Below are 21641 nucleotides of genomic sequence, written 5' to 3' on the forward strand. Positions count from 1 at the left end.
TGAACTTCAGAGAGGGAATTCATCTAATTTATTAGTAAGCAAAACAGAGTAGAGCAATGAGAAATAAAACCAAATCTTAAAACACCTCCCCCCACCCCTCCCATCTTCCCAGGCTCAACTTCACTCCCGGCTTCAACCTCCGCCCCCCCTCAGCGGCACAGGGGGATGGGGAATGGGGGTTGCAGTCAGTTCATCACACTTTGTTTCTGCCACTTCTTTCTCCTCAGGGGGAGGACTCCTCTCATCGTTCCCCTGCTCCAGCGTGGAGAGGGAGACAGTCCTTCACGACCTTCTCCAACGTATGTCTCTCCCACGGGCTACAGTCCTTCACAAACTGCTCCAGCGTGGGTCTCTTCCATGGGGTGCAGACCTTCAGGAGCAGACTGCTCCAGCGTGGGTCCCCCACGGGGTCACAAGTCCTGCCAGCAAACCTGCTCTGGCATGGGCTCCTCTCTCCATGGGGCCACAGGGCCTGCCAGGAGCTTGCTCCAGCGTGGGCTTCCCACAGGGCCACAGCCTCCTTCGGGTGCCTCCACCTGCTCCAGCATGGGGTCCTCCACGGGCTGCAGGTGGAATCTCTACACCCCCTCATCCTTCCTCCATGGGCTGCAGGGGGACAGCCTGCCTCACCATGGTCTTCACCACGGGCTGCAGGGGGATCTCTGCTCTGGCACCTGGAGCACCTCCTCCCCCTCCTTCTGCACTGACCTTGGTGTCTGCAAAGTTTCTTACATCTTCTCACTCCTCTCTCTGGCTGCAAAAGCTCCCACTAGGTTCGGTTTTTTCCCTTCTTAAATATGTTATCACAGAGATGCTACCGCTGTCGCCGATTGGTTCGGCCTTGGCCAGCGGTGGGTCCGTCTTGGAGCCGGCTGGCGTTGGCTCTATCAGACCTAGGGGAAGCTTCTAGCAGCTTCTCGCAGAAGCCACCCCACTACCAAAACCTTGCCACGCAAACCCAATACACACGGCAGAATACCTATTTCAATAACAAAGTAATTTTTTTTTAAATACTCTTACTTTTTAGCCTGGGACTATGTGGAAATTTAATGGTGGGGAGAATTGTGGAGATTTAGATTACCTGGTATTGCACCTTGCTGATAGATGTGCAAATGAGCGTAGTGCTTAATTTACCTGATTGCTTCACATGAAATTGGTGACAGCCCAAAGCAGGCTTTCGTAAGCAAAGGTTTTAGTGCTGATATCTAAAACCTCTGTTGGTGGGAGGAAAACCTCTATGTTTTCAGTTGGGTTTAAGTTGACTTCCAGCTACAAATACCTAGCTGGAGATAAAGATATTTTAAATTTAGCTAATGCAAATAATTTGAAGCTCTGCCATAAATATTAGACCAAATATTAATTTTCCAGATATTTTATTTAACTTTTCAGAGTGGAAGTGTTATCTTCTGGATTGTGAACTTACTTTCAAAGTGATTGCTTTAGTTATCAAAATTAGGGAATGTGCAGAGAAGGACAACTAAAATGGTAAAGGGATGGAGTGTCGTCTTTATGAAAAAGTCTGGGTTTCCTCACTCTGGAGAGGAAAAGGCTGGGCATGGAGAGATCTACAAAAAAACTGAGATGGTAGTTAAAGTGCATGCAGAACTGATATTTGCAAAACCCCACAGTACTAGAAATAGGAGATGTGTTTAAAACATATTTTTTGGAGGAGGGAAAAAATCTGTACTACTTTACACAGCATGTAGTGAATTTCTAGAATTTGTTGCCATGGGCATTGTAGAAGCAGGTAGCATCAGCAGTTCAAAAAGGAATTAAAAAAAATCATCATCAGCAGGTCCATAAGCAGGTACTAAAGGCAATAGACAAGGATGTACCCCTCTTAGCAGTCCTGATAAAACAGCTGTGGATGTTGGAAGTGTAAGGGGCATGAATTACAAAAAGTAGCCAAGTCTGTATGTTCACGTATATAGTATCTCCTGTTACCATGGTTTCTGCAGAGGGAGAGTATGAACACAGTTACTGCTGTTATGAACTATGCAAACTGTCCTGCAATTGGGTAATTCACATGGTCGTCATACTGAGACTGTAAGGAATGAGCCACACCATGGAGGGCATACCTTCCTGATCTTGAGGGTAGAATACCAGACAAGATGATCTGTTGTTCTTACTCAGCATCAGGTTTGTGTTATCTCAAATTAAAACCTGATTCTATTGTTATAGTTTCATCCTAAGAAAGGGCCATATGGATATTCTACAAAGAGTTTTATTTGTCCTAGAAAGCTTACTACAAAGATGAATACACGCATAAGAAAATTTTTTAAAGGAAGCTGATAAGCCTAACACTTAAATTAGTTTAAATTAATTTAAATACTGCATACTTGCAGGAAACAGATACACAAAGCTGAATCCATGGGAAAACTTAGTCTGGTTTCAAGAAGAGGACAGAAGTTTTGTAGAACAGCTAAGCTTAGGGAGAGGACAAGGTGTGCATTAGAATATCTGTTGTAGCTAACATGGTAAAGATAACACTGTTCTTAAAATTTCTGACTCCAGGAAGGAGGGAGTTTACAATTGTGTAAAATGTTATTACCATACTTAATGGGGAGACTGAGTTAAGAAGCTAAACTGAATAAGGATTTTTTTGTATTGCAAGTTGAAAAACTGAAACAATAAAATTTGTAAATGTAAAAAGGGTTACATAAAAGAAAATCAAAGTCAAAACAGAACTGAGATGTCAGAGTCTCATACTGTCCTCTAATTATCAGGTCTTCCCAATAGGTAGCCCTGTGCCTGTCCTCCCCTGCTGCAAGCTGAAAATCCACATGCAGACTAAAATGGTGCAGAATTTTAGAAAACTGGAAATATCAGAGTATGCTTCATCATAATGTATTTTGTTTTCCAGCTTCTAGATGCATTCAGACACAAGTCCAATATTAGTTTAGTGTTTGATTTTATGAAAACAGAAAATATTTTTTTAAGACATCTGTTATTTCAGTATCTTTAAATGGTTTTTGAAAATACTACTTGTGCTGGTTTTGGCTGGGATAGAGTTGATTTTCTTCATAGTAGCTAGTATGGAGCTATGTTTTGGATTTGTACTGGCAACAGTGTTGATAATATAGAGATGTTTTTGTTATTGTTGAGCAGTGTTTACACAGAGCCAAGGCCTTTTCTGCTTCTCGCACCGCCCTGCCAGTGGGATGGTTGGGGGTGCACAAGAAGTTGGGAGGGGACACAGACAGGACAGCTGACCCCAACTGACCAAAGGGATATTCCATACCATATGATGTCATGCTCTGTATATAAGGGACTTGGAGAAGAGGAAGGGGGGACAACACACGTTCGGAGTGATGGTGTTTGTCTTCCCAAGTAACCATTATGAGTGATGGAGCCCTGCTTTCCTGGAGATGGTTGAACACCTGCCTGCCGATGGGAAGTAGTGAATTCCTTGTTTCGCTTTGGTTGCACACGTGGCTTTTGCTTTACTTATTAAACTGTCTTTATCTCAACCCATGAGTTTTCTCACTTTTACCCTTCCGATTCTCTACCCCATCCTGCTGGGGGAGGGGGGGAGCGAGCGGCTGCATGGTGCTTAGCTGCTGGGTGGGACAAAACCATGACACTACTTTAACAGGTTTACATTTACCCATGTTAGAAAGGTGACTTTCATTATGTAAAATGATCATGCCTTAAAAATAGTTTGAATAGTTTGATAATTTTTGTGAGTTCTCAGCTGATAATGCCTTTACTCTTAAATACTTGATGTCAGCATGATCTTCAAGAAACAGATTATGTTTACTATATTAGTTTTCTGGTACTTCAGTCAGAGCATAGAACCTCAGTCATAGATCAGCATCTTGGAGTGCAATTGCTAAGCATAATAGCATCAAACATGTTCAAGTGTGATATTAAAGTATACTAAGTGATGAGCTGGTACTAAAATCACACACACCTGAACCATTCTGTCATGGTTTAGCCCTGGCTGGCAACTAAGCACCACGCAGCCGCTCACTCACTTCCCCCCGGCAGCATGGGGGAAAGAATCGGAAGATTGAAAGTGAGAAAACTCATGGGTTGAGATAAAAACAGTTTAATAGGTCAAACAAGAAAAGAAAGATAATAATAATAACAATAACAATAATATACAAAACAAGTGATGAACAGCACAATTTCTCACCACCCAAAGTCAATGCTGCACAAGACTCCCAGCTGCTGCACCAGGCCCCCAGCTGCTGTGCAAGGCCCCCGGCTGCCCAGCCTCTCAGCCCTCACATGCAAGCAAAGCAAAGCAAGGAATTCATTCACCACTTCCCATGGGCAGGCAGGTGTTCAACCATCTCCAGGAAAGCAGGGCTCCATCACTCATAATGGTTACTTGGGAAGACAAACGCCATCACTCCAAAGAGCATTTTTATAGCAAAGTCTCTGTAAGAACTGCTAGAATATTGCATCCATGGGGTTTTTCTGTGGTATGATGTTCTTTTGAAACACATGGAAATAATATGTATCTGTCTTAAGCCTAGCTTTCAGAGCAAGATAACTGTTACTTTCTGCTAATCATGAAACCTAGAGTCTTTTTTTGTAGCTAGTCACATTAACTATTATGAGACAAAAGCTTGAGCCAATTAAAATATTTATTGATGTTATTTATGGCATGCTTATTTAAGGTATATACTCCTTTAAAAAGCAGGAGTGCAGAATACACAAGAGATTTCCTTTTGTCTGGTGTAATGCCAAAACTCTTCAGGTGAAGTTTTTTTAACACCTTTATTCAAAAGGCAAAAATTATACAGTAGTTTCAAATGCAGTGTGTATCAGATCATTGCATTTAACTTGATTGTTCTTAGGCAGTGGAATAGCTGCTTTAAACAACTGTTGTCAAGATTCATTTTGCACAAAACTAATCTCTATTCTTAGGTCTGTTGGTACTGAGATTTTTGAAAGCTGAAAGGAATTATGTCTTTAACTTGTGTCATTTCTTGAACATAAAGTTTAAAGAAAATTTTGGTTTATAACATGCAAACCTGCCTGTTAAATACTTTTCCTTTGCACATCTGAAGTTCTGTTGCTTGTTAATCAACTCAGCTGAAACTGTAGTTAGTTTGTGGTTATATGTGAGTCCATGGTGAGGAATACACAATTTTGTTCAGTCTTTCTTAAACAAAACACTTTGCAGGGTAGAGTATAGCTCTTCAGTGTCTGAAAAATATACAGACAGGAGCAGTATCCTCTTTGTAGTTCTTGCATTGCTGCAATATACAAGTGCTTGACATCAGCAAACTCAGGTGATTTTCCCAAAATGTGTTTTCTTTTCAGGTGGTACTGAGCCCCAGAATTCTTGTTTGGTGCTAGAATGTATGGTGTTGGTGTCGATATGGGCTGTTGGTTGTATTTTAGCTGAATTGATCCTCAGGGTAAGTCTTTAAATGTAAGCATTTTGTATATGCTCTTCAGTGCATTTCGATTCTTATGTATGGACTTCCTCTCTCCTGCTAACAGCAGGAAGAAAAGGAAATTAGGCTACTTCTTAGGAAAGGAAGAAGGGGGGGGAAGCTTCCAAAAGCTTGCTAACTGTAAGGAAAGTGAAATTTTGGAATAGACTGAGGTTCCATAACCACCACAATCATTGGAATTCTTTAAGAACAGCTAGGTTAAAAATTGCAACAAACTGTCACAGTCCTGCCTTGGGGAAGGTCAGTAGAGTAGATAACTCTTCCAGTCCTCCAAGTGTTATCCCTTCACACAGCCTTCTATCAGTTTTCATTTGCTATCATTCTAGAAATCTGACATGATAGATACATGCATACTCTGTCCCTTATACATTGTTTCCCAATAACTGTAAATAATTCTCACCAGTACCTTAACTGTGGGTTTATTCGTAATGAGCAGAAGATGTGCCGATGTTGTTCTAAGCTGTGGTTAGTTGACAATATTGGAATGAAGCTGAAGGTTAACATCAAGCTTCTACTATGACACTCCTGAGTAAGGTGAACAGATGTAATGGTCTTTAAGTATGTTTTACTGAAGTAGACCATTTATTATGCAGCTCTTAGCTGGCGGGGAAGAAGACTGACCTGGCTGAACAGAGCTTTTGCTGGAACTCAGGGAAAAAAAGAGAGTTTATGACCTTTGGAAGAAGGGGCAGGCAACTCAGGAGGACTACAAAAATGTCATGAGGTTATGCAGGGAGAAAATTAGAAGGGCCAAAGCCCAACTAGAGCTTAATTTGGCTACTGCAGTAAAGGGCAGTAAAAAATGTTTCTATAAATACGTTAACAACAAAAGGAGAGCTAAGGAGAATCTCCATCCTTTATTGGATGTGGGGGAAAATATATTGACAAAGGATGAGAAAATGGCTGAAGTACTTAATGCCTTCTTTGTCTCAATCTTAAGTAGTAAGACCAGTTGTTCTCAGGATACCCAGCCCCCTGAGCTGGAAGACAGGGACGGGGAGCAGAATGAAGCCCCCATAATCCAAGGGGAAATGGATCGTGACCTGCTACACCACTTAGATACACACAAGTCTATGGGGCTGGATGGGATCCCCCCAAGGGTACTGAGGGAGCTGGCGGAAGTGCTCACCAAGCCACTTTCCATCATTTATCAGCAGTCCTGGCTAACCAGGGAGGTCCCAGTTGACTGGAGGTTAGCAAATGTGACGCCCATCTACAAGAAGGGCCGGAAGGAGGATCTGTGGAACTACAGGCCTGTCAGTCTAACCTTGGTGCCAGGGAAGGTTATGGAGCAGATCATCTTGAGTGCCATTGTTGTCCAAAAAGTGGATTCGTTGCCCAGTGTGCAATAAGTCAATTCTCACACACACAGGAGAGAGATTGCTTTTTATTCAGGCCTGGGTGCTCAGTGGATTTCCACAAATCAAGCACCCCTAATGCCAGTTCTCTTGTCATATTTATACACAAAAGTTACAAATTAGTACACTCCCAGTTACAGTGATTGGTTCAGATTTCTTTGCCTAGCATGCAAACTAGAACACATGCTCAGTTCTTTTCTCCGCCTTTATCTTTTGGGTAGGTGGTATAATTTGGGTAGGGGGCTCATGGGTTGGTGATCGCGGAGACCCTGGCCCGAATTACCTTTCCCCTAGTTTCTCAATACTTCTGGCACTTCCAAATGGTTCTTCAGGGTCTGTTGATCAGACTAATGATTTCTTCTACCTCTTGACAATCACGTCTTAACTGATACATTGTTTGGGTGAATATTAACTAACATAATGGTAGGACTGTACAATAGCCATCCTTAGCAGCACCTAGCAACTATTTGCAAAACTATCATCTGTGACATTCTTAACTATGGAACTATGAAAAACTATCTGTAACTTCTTAGCTACAGAATCATGATTAACTCTTAATTTTGATGCCGGATATCACCATCACACAGCACATGCAGCACTAGTGATGTGTACATTAAGATGCATTAGACCTGCTAAAGTTGGATAAACTCAAGGGAAGTCAGAAAGCAAATAAGAAATTGTTGAATTCTTTGGTTTCTCACAAAGCAGAAAATGTGTTAAGGTTCAGTTTTATCACTATGATTGATAGTCCCCTGCATCAAACCGGGAAGTATGAAAGCCTCAGCAGTCCAGCTGCTGTTGGATCCACTTCAAAAGCTTTTTGGGCAAGCTGATATTTTATACCCTCCAGCTTGGAGCTTTGGTCTATACCATTTCCATAAGTTAGTGGATTCTGAGGAAACTGCTGGAGGCAGCAATTTGCAGGTGATCATGGCTGCATAATAGTCCTTTAGCTCTTCCTGGCCACCTGTCCTGCCTATGTGGTGCTCTCACTTTGTCCTAATGGTGCTGTTCCCAGCGTACATCAGGCTTTAGCATGAGCTGGGTTAGCCAAAATCTAAGCAGGAGTTGAGTGAACAGTCACACATGACACCAAAATTTAGTACGCTGCCTAGTAGGGATGTTCATTATGCTCTTTCTGTTCTAGTTAGTTAAATACTGCCTCTAACTCTTCATAATTTTACTTTTGTTCACAAAAAGTCCCTTTTTTCTTGCATTGTGTGCCTGATGCACAAGCTAAAAGTTGAACCAGGCAAGCATCCTCTTTTGTCATCTGCCTAGTTTAAATGAGATGTGACACTAATTAGGCAGTTTCTATCCTAATGGATCACTACTCTCTCTCATGCTGTGATCTCATTCCATCAGTCTAACTGCTGCTTGTGTAATCTAGTTGCAATTCACTTTAAATGCTTTGAATAAAACCTAACTTCAGGGAGCAGATGTTGGAAAGATCACTGTGACAGATTTTAAACTGGCAACTCAGATCTAAAATCTTTCCTGTGTTTAATTATTTTACATTAATATGGTGGTGGTTTATTCTTATGTTTAGCTCTATGCTATCAGGTCAGTCATATCAATCCCACGTTGCAAGAAACCTTTGAAATCTATTTTGATATCACTAGAAAGCCTCAAATATTTGGTGTATATCTTTGTGGGCAGCTGGTATACAAAGATGTTTTGCCCTACAATTCTGAGGTATAGCTCAAAGCTGCTCTCAGAAGTTCGGAAGTTAATTCAATCAAATGCCTACTTCCAGGTTCCTTTTTTGCCAGGAGACTCTGATCTTGACCAGCTGACAAGGATATTTCATAGAATCATAGAATCATTTTGGTTGGAAAAAACCTTTAAGATCATCAAGTCCAACTGTTAACCTAATACTGCCTAGTCCAACCACTAAACCATGTCCCTAAGCACCACATCTACGCATCTTTTAAATACCTCCAGGGATGGTGACTCAACCACTTCCCTGGGCAGCCTGTTCCAATGATTGACAACACTTTCACTGAAGAAATTTTTCCTAATATCCAATCTAAACCTCCCCTGACGCAACTTGAGGCCATTTCCTCTCGTCCTATCACTTGTTGCTTGGGAGAAGAGACCAACACCCACCTCACTACAACCTCCTTTCAGGTAGTTGTACAGAGCAATAAGGTCTCCCCTCAGCCTCCTGATACCTGTGAATATTGAAATATTAATATCATTTCAAGCAATTAGAGCCATTGCTCAATAGATGTAACCAAACAAAAGGGAAACCATTGTAACTTAGAAAATAATTAGTTGTAAGATAAGAAGCTCTGGAACAATCTCATTTTAAACAGCTCGGCCTTGGAAGAACAGATGCGCAAAGATAAGAAAGTTACAAGGTGATCACAAAACCAGCCTTGAGGGATAAGGTATAGGTGATACCAGGACCGAGTCTGAAGACCCCAGACGACCACCTGGAGGTGCCAACAAACATCCGCGAAAGACATTAGCATATGCTAACAAGTTCCCGGAAAATCCATGAATGTGATAAGCACTACTCGGAAATATACTGAATATGTCTATTAACATAGTATAAATACTTGGTAGTTTTGTCTTTTGGGTGTGCACGTTAGGTGGAGTTATCCCCCGTGCACCCAGCGCTGCAATAAAGAATGCCTGCTTTCTAAAACTTCAAAAGAAGTCTTAGAGAGTGAATTATTTTGCCACTTTCCGGTAACGCTCCTTTTCTCCAGGCTAAACAACCCCAGTTCCCTCAGCTGCTCCTCATAAGACTTGTGCTCTAGACCCTTCACCAGCTTTGTTGCCCTTCTCTGGACATGCTCCAGCACCTCAATGTCTGTCTTGTAGTGAAGGGTCCAAAAGTGAACACAGTACTCAAGGTGCAGCCTCACCAGTGCCAAGTACAGGGGGACAATCTCATCCCTACTCCTGCTGGCCACACTATTCCTGATACAAGCTAGGATGCTGTTGGCCTTGGCCACCTGGGCACACTGCTGGCTCATGTTCAGCCGGCTGTCAACCAGCACCCCCAGGTCCTTTTCCGCTGGACATCTTTCCAGCCACTCTTCCCCAAGCCTGTAGTGTTGCATGGGGTTGTTGTGACCCAAGTGCAGGACCTGGCACTTAGCCTTGTTGAACCTCATACAGTTGCCCTCGGCCCATCGATCCAGCCTGTCCAGATCCCTCTGCAGAGCCTTCCTACCCTCAAGCAGATCCACACTCCCACCCAACTTGGTGTCATCTGCAAACTTACTGAGGGAGCACTCAATCCCCTCATCCAGATCATTGATAAAGATATATTTGAAATATTGGGCACTCCAACAGAAGAACAGTGGCCTGTGAGTCCTTTTGTTTAACAGATTGACATTAGTTTTACTTGATAATCTCTATTTTAGCTTTTGAAATTAAAGGGTATACTAGAATACTTGAGTAGATTTTCAGAAGGCAGCTGCCTGATATCACAAAGCAGAGGATAAGCAGCTGAGATTTATTGTTTCTCTTGGCAAATCTCTGATCGATATAGCAGTGTTAGCATTAAGCAACAGTAATGAAACTTCTTGGTTTCCTTTCTCTGTGTGTCCACAGTTTCCCATGGCTATTTGTGTGAAATTACAATTGTTGCTTAATGATCTTGAGATGATTGATTAATTCATCTGCTTTAACCTTAAAGGCTTTAAGCATCTTCAGAAGTAGGAACAATTTGTAGGGGCTTAAGTTGGCCTGGCTAAGTTATCATTTTGGGATACAGTAAGAAGCACCAGACCAACAGCTTTAGTAGGGATAAACAGTTTATCTCAGAGTAACTGTACAGTAACAAATACAAATCAGTAGTACGATTATCCAGGTCGAGACAACAGTAAATCCAGTAATTCACTAATACCAGGCCAAACTTAGTGTCAGGGCACACAATGACCTACATAACCATGGTTATCAGGCAGGCTGACAGTAAGTAAGGCATGGTTTCTTCGGATGAGTGACTTGGACCAACTGATGGGCACAGGGAGTCCTGAATTCCATGATCAGACTGTCATCTTTTATTGTTGAGTTGTGGAAGCTCTCTCTGGGCTGGTTAACATCACATCCCACCTCTGCTCCCCTTCTGCACTGGTTTTCCTCTGTGTGAATGGTGCTCGGATGCTACCTTAAATGATACACAGTCACCAAATGGAGCTATAGCCATACAGAGAAATACCACATAAGACAGTACTAGCCCCAGACAATTCTGTTGTTGTTCCAGGATTCAAAATGAAATGCATGAATATTTTTGCAATGACATTTCCACTTTCTTGGGAAAGGAAGATTTAAGATATAGGTGAGGAAAAGGAGAGAATAGGAGATTTGCTAGCACAACAGAGATGATGCATTCCCAAATTAATTTGCAAACCCATGCATTTCAAGAATTGAAACCTTTACTGTCAAGATTATAACTGATTGAGCACATTTTTCACTTCAGTGTTAATATTTTATTTTGCTTGGATAAACTTACTGAAGTGTGATGACTAGAGATTTAAAATACTGATGTTTGGATAATTGTGTGCAACAGGATAATTTTTATGATAGAATTTGAATACAATGGGATTCATTTCGTACCTAAGGGAGAAAAAAAAGGTACGCAATTCATCTGTTGTTTAACTCCTTGGCTTCATCAATTGTGCATTTCAAAAGTAGCTCAAAACACTCATGATCAGCTAACTTGGAAGAGGAGGACAGTGTATTATTAACTTAGAGAAAATGCAGATTGGCTCTTTTTTGAATCTTGTCTCTTCCACCATGTCAGTTTGCAAGAGAAAAGCTAAAACTAGTTTTACTTCATTTGTCTGCACCCACTCTAAAGCTCTTTCATACTTCCTTTCTTTGTTAGCAGTTTTGTACTGGTCACTACTGAAGCAAGGGAAGGACAGATCACTTGGAATGGGAAAGTGTGAAACAACTGTAACAATTATATAAAAAAAGTCTCTATGACCTACTATTCCTACATTTATTTTGTTTCAGTGACCAAGTATTAGCAGGGTGTTTTGAAAGATAATTTGCTTCTGCTGTGAAGACAGCCATATGAAGTTCCCTTTCTGTGAAAAGCTGAACTTTCTAACTTGAAAAATGTACATTCTATTTTTGTCTTTGTAGGGGATGATGAGTCTTCCAGATTATGTCACATATAAGTCTTTCCCTGGAATGGCACTTCAGTATATCTTCAGTGCAGCTGGTGATGATTTGCTTGATCTTCTGCAAGGCTTATTCGTATTTAATCCTTGTACTAGGGTTACAGCTACTCACGTATAGTTATGTCCTAATGTTCTTTATGTCCTAATGTTCATTAACCTACTGTTAATATCAGATAAATGTGCTTTGAAGCCAGTAAGCCAGGTTTGAAATGAAATGTAATATAGCTCTGTTTATGAAATACTAGAAACATATTTCCGGTGTTTTATAGAGAGAACTCTGAAAGACACGAATAATGCTGACTGATCATCTCCATTCCCAATGTAGAGCAAAGGTAGACAACTAAAAAGTGCATGAGTCATGGCCTTCAGACAGTCATTATATCTGACATTCAAAATTCAGTTACCTAAAGCTTGAAACTTAAGCCTTAACATAGCATATCTTATTCCCTGGTTTTGAAAGGTTTTCATCCTTAACTTATCCAGTTTCTTCTTCAATTTCATTTAAACATCTTTGATTTTTTTTTTAATGTGGAATTCTGTGGTGATTTAAACCAACATTCTGATCTGAACATCCATTGCCATTATGCTTGGGTAAAATTGATCTCAATTTCACTACTCCTTGGTGGGGAGAAACGAAAGACTTTGAATGAAAATATTTCAGAATGTTTGTGGTGGTTTAACCTTGGCTGGATGCCAAGTGTCCACCAAGCCGCTCTATCACTCCCCTCTTCAGCAGGACAGGGGGGGGAGAAAAATAAGATGGAAAAAACACAACTCCAAACTCATGGGTCAAGATAAAGGCAGTTTAATACAGCAAAAGCTAAAGGCTGTGTGTGGAAGCAAAGCAAAACCAAAAGATTTATCCTCTGCTTCCCATCAGCAGGTGATGCCCGGCCACTTCCTGGGAAGCGGGGCTTCAGTATGCATAGTGGTTGCTCTGGAAGACAAACATTGTAAATAGCGAACGCCCCCACTTCCTTCCCCTTTCTCTCAGCTTCTTATTGCTGAGCAGATGTCATAATGGTATGGAATATCCCTTTGATCAGTTTGGGTCAGCTGTCCTGGCTGTGTCCCCTCCCAAGATCTTCCCCATCCCCAGCCTACTGCTGAGGGAGGAGAGAAATGTTGGAGAGACGGCCTCGATGTGTGCCAGCACTGCTCAGTAATAGCCAAAACACAGGTGTGTTATCAACACTTTGCTAGCTACCAAGACACAGCACAGCACTAGGGGGGCTGCTATGGGGAGAATTAACTCCATCTCAGCCAGACCCATGACAATGTTCTAGTTCAGAATATGATTTCTGCTGTGAAGAAGATACAGCAATTGACTTTCAAAACTGTATCTCTGTCAGCTTATACTGTTAGGGAAGCATGCAAGAAACAGAGCTGTCACCTTAAGGCCAGGACTCCCTCATTGCTTTTTAGACAAGGCAGATCCCAATCCAGAGGATTAGTGCATCTTTTCAGAGCATATACAGATTTTTTTGGTCACCATCTGTAAGAACTTTCAATATAAATTCTGGTATGTTTGGGACATTTGCTATATTAGTTCATATGTATGAAGTCATTTTACAGGGCATGTTGTAGGATGGTGACTTGAATTTTGAATATATATGATTTGTCTAGTCTAGTGTGTTTATTGACAGCATCACAGCTTTAAGGCAGGAAACAACTTGCACTTACTGTATTAGCTTGATTTATAGATAGCATTATAGAATCATAGAATCATAGAATCTTTAAGGTTGGAAAAGACCTCTAAGATTATCAAGTCCATCCATCAACCCAACATCACCATGTCTACTAAACCATGTCCCGAAGTGCCACGTCTACATGATTTTTGAACACCTCCAGGGATGGTGACTCCACCACCTCTCTGGGTAGCCTGTTCCAATGCCTGACCACTCTTTTGGTGAAGAAATTTTTCCTAATATCTAATCTAAACCTCCCCTGATGCAACTTGAGACCATTTCCTCTTGTCCTTTCGCTAGTTACTTGGGAGAAGAGACCAACAACACCCACATTGAATACTATCTAACTGGTATAAGCAAGAGTAATGATTACCTAAGAGACAACTTAGCCTCTTTTCCTTAACCACAGTTTCTGGAAGCTGTGTAATTGCTAAAATTTAAAATCGAGTATGTAATTCCACTACATGGAATTAACCCTGCTTACTTGTGTTTGTCTTCTGCTCTAATTCAAACTATGTTTTTCTTGCAGTTTACAATGTAGAAAAAGCACAGTTAAAGAAATTTTGGGGAAAGGCCTATCTTAAAAGCTAGTAAAACAGATGGTGTCCAGGTCCTGGATCTGATTAAGACTTAGGATATATTCTTTTAATCTTTCTTTTTCTCTGCTTTCTTCTTTATTCTCGTCTCATCTGTCTGTTCAGAATGTAAGCTCTTCAGTGCTAGAAACTTGTTTGTACAAGTCCTCCTGGAATGTAGTCTAGAGTTCTGTTAGGATGCCTGAGCACTAGTTAAAAATAACAGTGCACAATTATCACTTGGCTTACAAATCAAAGTGCTGTGGTAGTCATTGAGAACATGAAATCTTGATTTGCCCCAAGGCCACCTTCTAGTACAAAAGTGCCCAAGTAGTTTTGAAGTCGCAATTGCCAGTGCTTTATTTCATTATAACCTCTTTATATGTGGTGTTCTGATGCTTTATATTAATTACTTTTAGTTATTTTTCTTCCATTATTGTTAAGGCATTTGTGTTGGTTTTGCGTGGCAAGGTTTTGGTAGCGGGGGGGGCTACAGGGGTGGCTTCTGTGAGAAGCTGCTAGAAGCTTCCCCTGTGTCTGATAGAGCCAATGCCAGCCGGCTCCAAGACGGACCCACCGCTGGCCAAGGCCAAGCCAATCTGTGCCTCTGTGATAACATATTTAAGAAAGACAAAAACAGTTAGAGAGCGCTTTTGCAGCCAGAAAGAGGAGTGAGAAGATGTAAGAACATCTGCAGACACCAAGGTCAGTGCAGAAGGAGGGGGAGGAGGTGCTCCAGGTGCCAGAGCAAGATTCCCCTGCAGCCCGTGGTGAAGACCATGGTGAAGCAGGCTGTCCCCCTGCAGCCCATGGAGGGAGGATGAGGGGGTGTAGAGATTCCACCTGTAGCCTGTGGAGGACCCCACACCGGAGCAGGTGGAGGCACCTGAAGGAGGCTGTGACCCCGTGGGAAGCCCGCGCTGGAGCAAGCTCCTGGCAGGACCTGTGGATCCGTGGAGAGAGGAGCCCACGCCAGAGCAGGTTTGCTGACAGGACTTGTGACCCTGTGGGGGACTCATGCTGGAGCAGTTTGCTCCTGAAGGTCTGCACCCCGTGGAGGAGACTCACGTTGGAGAAGGCTGTGAAGGACTGTCTCCCGTGAGAGGGACCCCACGCTGGAGCAGGGGAACGATGAGTCCTCCCCCTGAGGATGAAGAAGCGGCAGAAACACCGCGTGAGGAACTGACCGTAACCCCCACTCCCCGTCCCCCTGTGCCGCTGAAGGGGGGCGGAGGTTGAAGCCAGGAGTGAAGTTGAGCCTGGGAAGATGGGAGGGGTGGGGAGAGGTGTTTTTAAGATTGGGTTTTATTTCTCATTCCTCTACTCTGTTTTGCTTGATAATAAATTAGATGAATTTTCTCTCTGAAGTTCGGTCTGTTTTGCTCGTGATGATAATTAGAGAATGATCTCTCCCTGTCCTTATCTCGACCCGTAAGTTTTTTTTTCATTGTACCTTTTCTCCCCTGTCTAATGAAAGAGGGGAGTGATAGAGCGGCTCTGGTGGGCACCTGGCCCTCAGCCAGGGTCAACCCACCACAGCATTGAAACAGAAGTATTTCAGTAACTGACCAGGACCCACTCCAGGAAATAAGCTGCCGAGACTCAACTGTCCTGCAGAAGCTGTAAAGGAGCAACAAAATGCACTTTTTTAAATTTAAAAAGGAAAAGAAGGAATAGATCAAGGTAACTTCTTAATGTTTCACCTGTTTTAGAATAGGAGCTATGTGCTCAGAGAGAATGTGATACTTCCAGTATCCAGAACAAAAACTCTCTGAATGGACTACATCCCTGGGCACCAGCACCAGTTGAAGTCCTCTAATGATTTATGTTTTAGGATAAATACTTTAGGGGAGAATGACTTAGTTCTGTGTTCTAACAGAGTTGGTACAAAAGAAGACTCTTTTATGATGTTTAGGAATCTATTTCTTAGAAGAAATATCTAATTCCATTAATTACTGTAATCGAGTGTGGTACTACCCAGTAAATTATAGGCTATTATTAGGCCCTTTATTTTTTTGAGACATCTTACTGAGGCGGAAATAACTTAACTTTACATTACTTAAAAAAATGGATGTGGGGGGAGAGACAGAGAAACATAGCGTGCCATTCTTTCGAATGACAGACTGGAGAATGTAAATCAGGTTCAGAAGAGAGATTTCTGCACTCTCTCTCTTAGACTAAACAAGTTAGCTGTTAAGATCGCTCTGAGTAAGGAAGATTAAGCACATTTCTGTGATGCTTTTAAAATGCAAGCCTATTCCCTAACATTTACTTCTATATGGAGCCTTCAGTCTTCCCCAAACAGTAGCACGTACTTCATATCTTCACAGCAAGAAAAACTCTGAGGACTCAAGGCCAGTATCTGACACTAAATTAGTCAGACCTTCTAGTAGAGAGGCAAATACTGGTTCTTAAGCTTGGAGTTGGTCTTCTTGACAACTGTCAGGTTAGCATCAGCTTTTTGTTATTGCCAGTATTAGACTCTGTTTTGATACAAGAGTGATATCTTTTTGGAATGGAGATGCCTCCATGAAAGTGCATTTCCTCTTGAATTTGGAGAGACAGCTAAATTATTAGAATTTAACTTACTTTTTAGACACTTTGACCTGTTGTTTCTTAGTGTCATGGTTTAACCCAGCAGGCAGCTAAAACAACCACACAGCCGTTCGCTCACTCCCCCCACAGTGGGATGGGGGAGAGAATCAAAAAGAAAAAAAAGGTAAAACTTGTGGGTTGAGATAAAGACAGTTTAATAGGACAGAAAAGGAAGACAAAACCAACAACAATAATAACAATAATAATATTTAAAAAAAAAGAATATACAAAACAAGTGACGCACAGCACAATTGCTCACCAACCAAAGCCAAGACTCAGCTAGTTTTCAAGCTGAACTGCCTCCCAGCCCACCACCCAATTATATATGGAACATGACGTCATATGGTATGGAATATCCCTTTGGTCAGTTTGGGTCAGCTGTCCTGGCTGTGCCCCCTCCCAGCTTTTTGGGTGCCCCCTGCCTTCTCATTGGCAGGCCAGTATGAGAAGCTGAAAAGTCCTTGACTGCTTAGCAACAAGTAAAACATCATTGTGTTATCAACATTATTCTCATACTAAATCCAAACCACAGCACTCTACCAGCTACTAGAAAGAAAATTAACTCTGTCTCAGCCAAAAAGAGGATATTAGTCTGTGTCAAATTAAAATGCATTAGTTTATCAGCTTAAGATTCTAATCTCAAATTAAAATTTAATCAGTTGGCTATTTGCATGCTCTTTGCTGACCTCAGTACCATGGGTCAACTGACATGTGGGATGTATTGGGTTTGCGTGGCAAGGTTTTGGTAGCGGGGGGGCTACAGGGGTGGCTTCTGTGAGAAGCTGCTAGAAGCTTCCCCTGTGTCTGATAGAGCCAATGCCAGCCAGCTCCAAGACGGACCCACCGCTGGCCAAGGCCAAGCCAATCAGGGCCTCTGTGATAACATATTTAAGAAGGGAAAAAAAACAAGTTGGAGAGAGCTTTTGCAGCCGGAGAGAGGAGTGAGAAGATGTAAGAAACTCTGCAGACACCAAGGTCAGTGCAGAAGGAGGGGGAGGAGGTGCTCCAGGTGCCAGAGCAAGGTTCCCCTGCAGCCCATGGTGAAGACCATGGTGAAGCAGGCTGTCCCCCTGCAGCCCATGGAGGAAGGATGAGGGGGTGTAGAGATTCCACCTGCAGCCTGTGGAAGACCCCATGCCGGAGCAGGTGGAGGCACCTGAAGGAGGCTGTGACCCCGTGGGAAGCCCGTGCTGGATCAAGCTCCTGGTAGGACCTGTGGCCCTGTGGAGAGAGGAGCCCATGCCAGAGCAGGTTTGCTGACAGGACTTGTGACCCCGTGGGGGACCCACGTTGGGGCAGTCTGCTCCTGAAGGTCTGCACCCTGTGGAAGAGACTCATGTGGGAGCAGTTCGTGAAGGACTGTAGCTCGTGGGAAGGACCATGTTGGAACAGGGGAACGATGAGAGGAGTCCTCCCCCTGAGGAGGAAGAAGCGGCAGAGACAACGTGTGATGAACTGACCGTAACCCCCATTCCCCGTCCCCCTGTGCCGCTGAGGGGGGAGGAGGTTGAAGCCAGGAGTGAAGTTGAGCCCGGGAAGATGGGAGGGGTGGGGGGAGGTGTTTTAAGATTTGATTTTATTTCTCATTCCTCTACTCTGTTTTGCTTAGTAATAAATTAGATGAATTTTCTCTCTAAGTTCAGTCTGTTTTACTCATGGCGATAATTAGTGAGTGATCTCTCCCTGTCCTTATCTCAACCCATGAGCCTTTCGTTATACTTTTTCTCCCCTGTCTAGTGAAGGAGGGGGAGTGATAGAGTGGCTCTGGTGGGCACCTGGCCCCTAGCCAGAGTCAACCCACCACAGGGAACTTGTCAAGATACCATAGCTTAGGTAATTAATTAAAGCTCTTTAGCTCCTTTTGCAACCACCATGTGAGGGTCTGTGATTAGTGTTTTGGAGTATATACCCTAAAACATACCTGTTAACTAAAGGACAGGAAAGAGGAAGAACTGCTTCCTTGAGTTCTGTGACTTAACTATTTGAAGTCTTGCATTTGACAATGAGCAGAGTTTCCAGAGCTGTGTCAAAACTAGAACACTAATTGCTTTAACGTCTTTCCAAAAGGCTCATCTTCAGCAAGGGGAAGTCAGACTTGTGTGTTAAGTGACAGGAGTTTTGAGATTGGATATAACCAAGACCTTTATGAAGTCAGCATTACTTTTTGAGACATTTGAGTATTAGTATAAAAAGTAGTGTCATTTCCTCTAAGTGCTTCTTGAAGCACATCAAAAAAATCCATTATGTTCTGTTACTGCCTTAGCTGGGCTGACAGAACCTGAGGGTCTCAAAGGTAGATCTTCTAGTGGCAACTGACACTAAAAGAGAGAGCTAATGTCAGAGCTAGCAAATCTGCTACCCTGGATTTCATTTGACATCCTTACGTGTCATTATCATCTAAAGTTAAAATCTGAATATGCTTTTTGTTTGGAAGAACAATCCTACAGTCTTTGTTTAAATAAAATTTGAAGTACAACATGCATCTTGCACAGTACATTCTCTTTCCCATAGCCCTGTTGAGGTAGCACTCTGGAACTTAGCAGAATGGACTGAAGTGGTTACTGGTGGGTGCTCTCTTATAAAATGTTGTCACCAGGGGCTAGCTGCCAGGAGAGAGAATTTATGCCATCTCCATAAGTGCTGCTTTTCCACAAGAACAAAACCCTGTAGCCTGTGGGGCATGTTCACCAAACTTAGATGTGCAGCAGCTGTACTTCTCAAAAAAACAGTCCCTTTATTGTCACGGGAAAACTATCACTAGATGGATAATTGCCTGTGAAAAGTATTAAGCATACATAATTTCTAGCTTTTGCTACCACTTATTTCTGATCAGTGAGGTATGTAGAGACACTGATGCTACGATGACATCATTGTCCATCTTCTCCACTCTGGAAAACACTTAATCAAAAGCAGCACTCCTTCCCTAGGACACCAATTTCTAGTCCTATTAATTTGCATTTCTACAGAGCCATAAGTTTGCAAAACAGAGAATATAAAAGATACAGTGCTAAACTCTTTCCTGAGTTAATGAAGTATAGGCAATCTATCTAATCTCAGAACTATTCTACATTGGTTTGAAAAAAATTTCATTCTATTCATATCTGAGGTTAAGAACTTATATTATTTGGGCATTTGTTTAAAGTTCATGGGTATAATTGAATGTCAGTGTATTTTAGAGGAGATGTCTGCTGATAGGGCAGGCAAAAACAGATCCTTTCATAGTAAGCTTCATATCTATCCCAGAAAGCAGCTATGATTTACTCTACCTACATTATAAATAAGTAGCACATGAGAGTACAGGAGCTGGAATAGAATCAGAAAAGTACTGCTGTCCTCATAATCTCTACAGCTGATACTAACAAAAACATGATTAAAGAATGAGGCAGAGACTAAAAGGGCAATTACTTTCTGCACTACCCAGCTTATTGCTGGGTTTGTTTGCTGCAGCAGCAGTACATGATGACCGTTTCCATTACCTAGCTTATTGCTGGGTAGTGACAGCACATAACAAAGATCGTTAAGAGTGTATGTGTGGTGGGGCAGGGTTAAGCTTGCCTTTCTTAGGTTTACAAGTAGAATTAACTGGCTAGCTTTTTATACCAACAAAGAGAAATATTTACATGTATTCCAAATGCAATTAACACTTAATTATAGAATTTGGGACTCATTTGGAGTACACATATTGATGCAAATGGGCTTTGAATCTAGCACTCTCTCATAGATCCATTGGAAACAGTCATCATGTACTGCTGCTGCAGCGAACAGCATTAACCAGCTCAGAGTAGATGGATCTAAAGAATAGTTAAACAAGTACTAAAACCTTGAGGGGACTGAACCCCTTTACTTTGCTAACAATGTGATTTACACTTTTCAGGATTACCAAAAGAATTGATTTTTTGGTTGCTGTGGATGGTGGATGAAAATGAGTGATCCAATGGCCCAAGTCCCAACTGTTGAAAAATGCTGTAATAGTCACTGAATGGTTATTTTGTAATATTTTTCATATGTAAAATGTGAATTTAATATTTCATTACTGAAACTGATGTTTCATTAACCCTACTTCTTTTTTGAATAAAAGTGTTTTTAAACAAAACAAGAAGATTCCTTTCTGTGGTTTGCTGTCTCATTACTTTGACTTGTGCTCGTACTAACTGTCAAAACTGCTTGCTGGCTACAGATTTACACAGACTAATTTTGCAGAACCTTTATGCTGAATCACATGCTATCCTGTACAGATGCACACCCTAAGGGGGAAAACTGTAAATACAGCTTTTTCACCTGGAGTTTAGATGTACATATGATAGTCTGCCAGCCCTATAATAAATGTTGGAAAAACTGTATCATTATAAGGGAAGGACAAGATGCTTTTTTGTTCCAGTTAATATGCCAATGTAATAACGAATGAGTTTGCATGTACTCTCAGTAGACATGCCTTAAGACTTTCCAAGGACACATCCACTATATTGAAAACAATATGATGCATAGACTGAATGTGAAGTGTTGGAGTTTTTTTGCAGACTCCAGTCTTCCAGGAGAAATGGTCTGAGAGCATATAAATGCCATTTCCTTTGCAACCTCAAGATTGCAATAAGAGATGGAGGGAGATCCAGCTGGAAAAACTATACCAGCCCTCCTGTCAACCTGTGGCTGTTGAACAATTCATAGTGCAGATACTGGGCTCAGCTCTCTTGCCTGATTTCCAGCATGGCTGTATTGCAAAGTGACTGCTGGGTAACCAAACTTCTACAATGGAGAGAAACAAGCCAGTATGTGCTGTTGATGCAGCTTAACCTCATGCCCATCCTTGTTGTGCAATAGATCTCAGGGATACTTTGATACAACAGCCATCGTCATTATGGTGGGT

At 42.0% G+C, this 21641-nt stretch overlaps 1 pseudogene; it reads left to right on the forward strand.

Annotated features, from left to right (window-relative positions):
• The window catches only part of LOC142599291 (cyclin-dependent kinase 7-like), a 31090-nt pseudogene extending 10383 nt beyond the window's left edge, over window positions 1-20707 (forward strand).
• Window positions 20708-21641: the final 934 nt, after the last annotated feature.

Source organism: Balearica regulorum, chromosome W (genome assembly GCF_011004875.1).
Source record: "Balearica regulorum gibbericeps isolate bBalReg1 chromosome W, bBalReg1.pri, whole genome shotgun sequence".
NCBI classification, from domain to species: Eukaryota; Metazoa; Chordata; class Aves; order Gruiformes; family Gruidae; genus Balearica; species Balearica regulorum.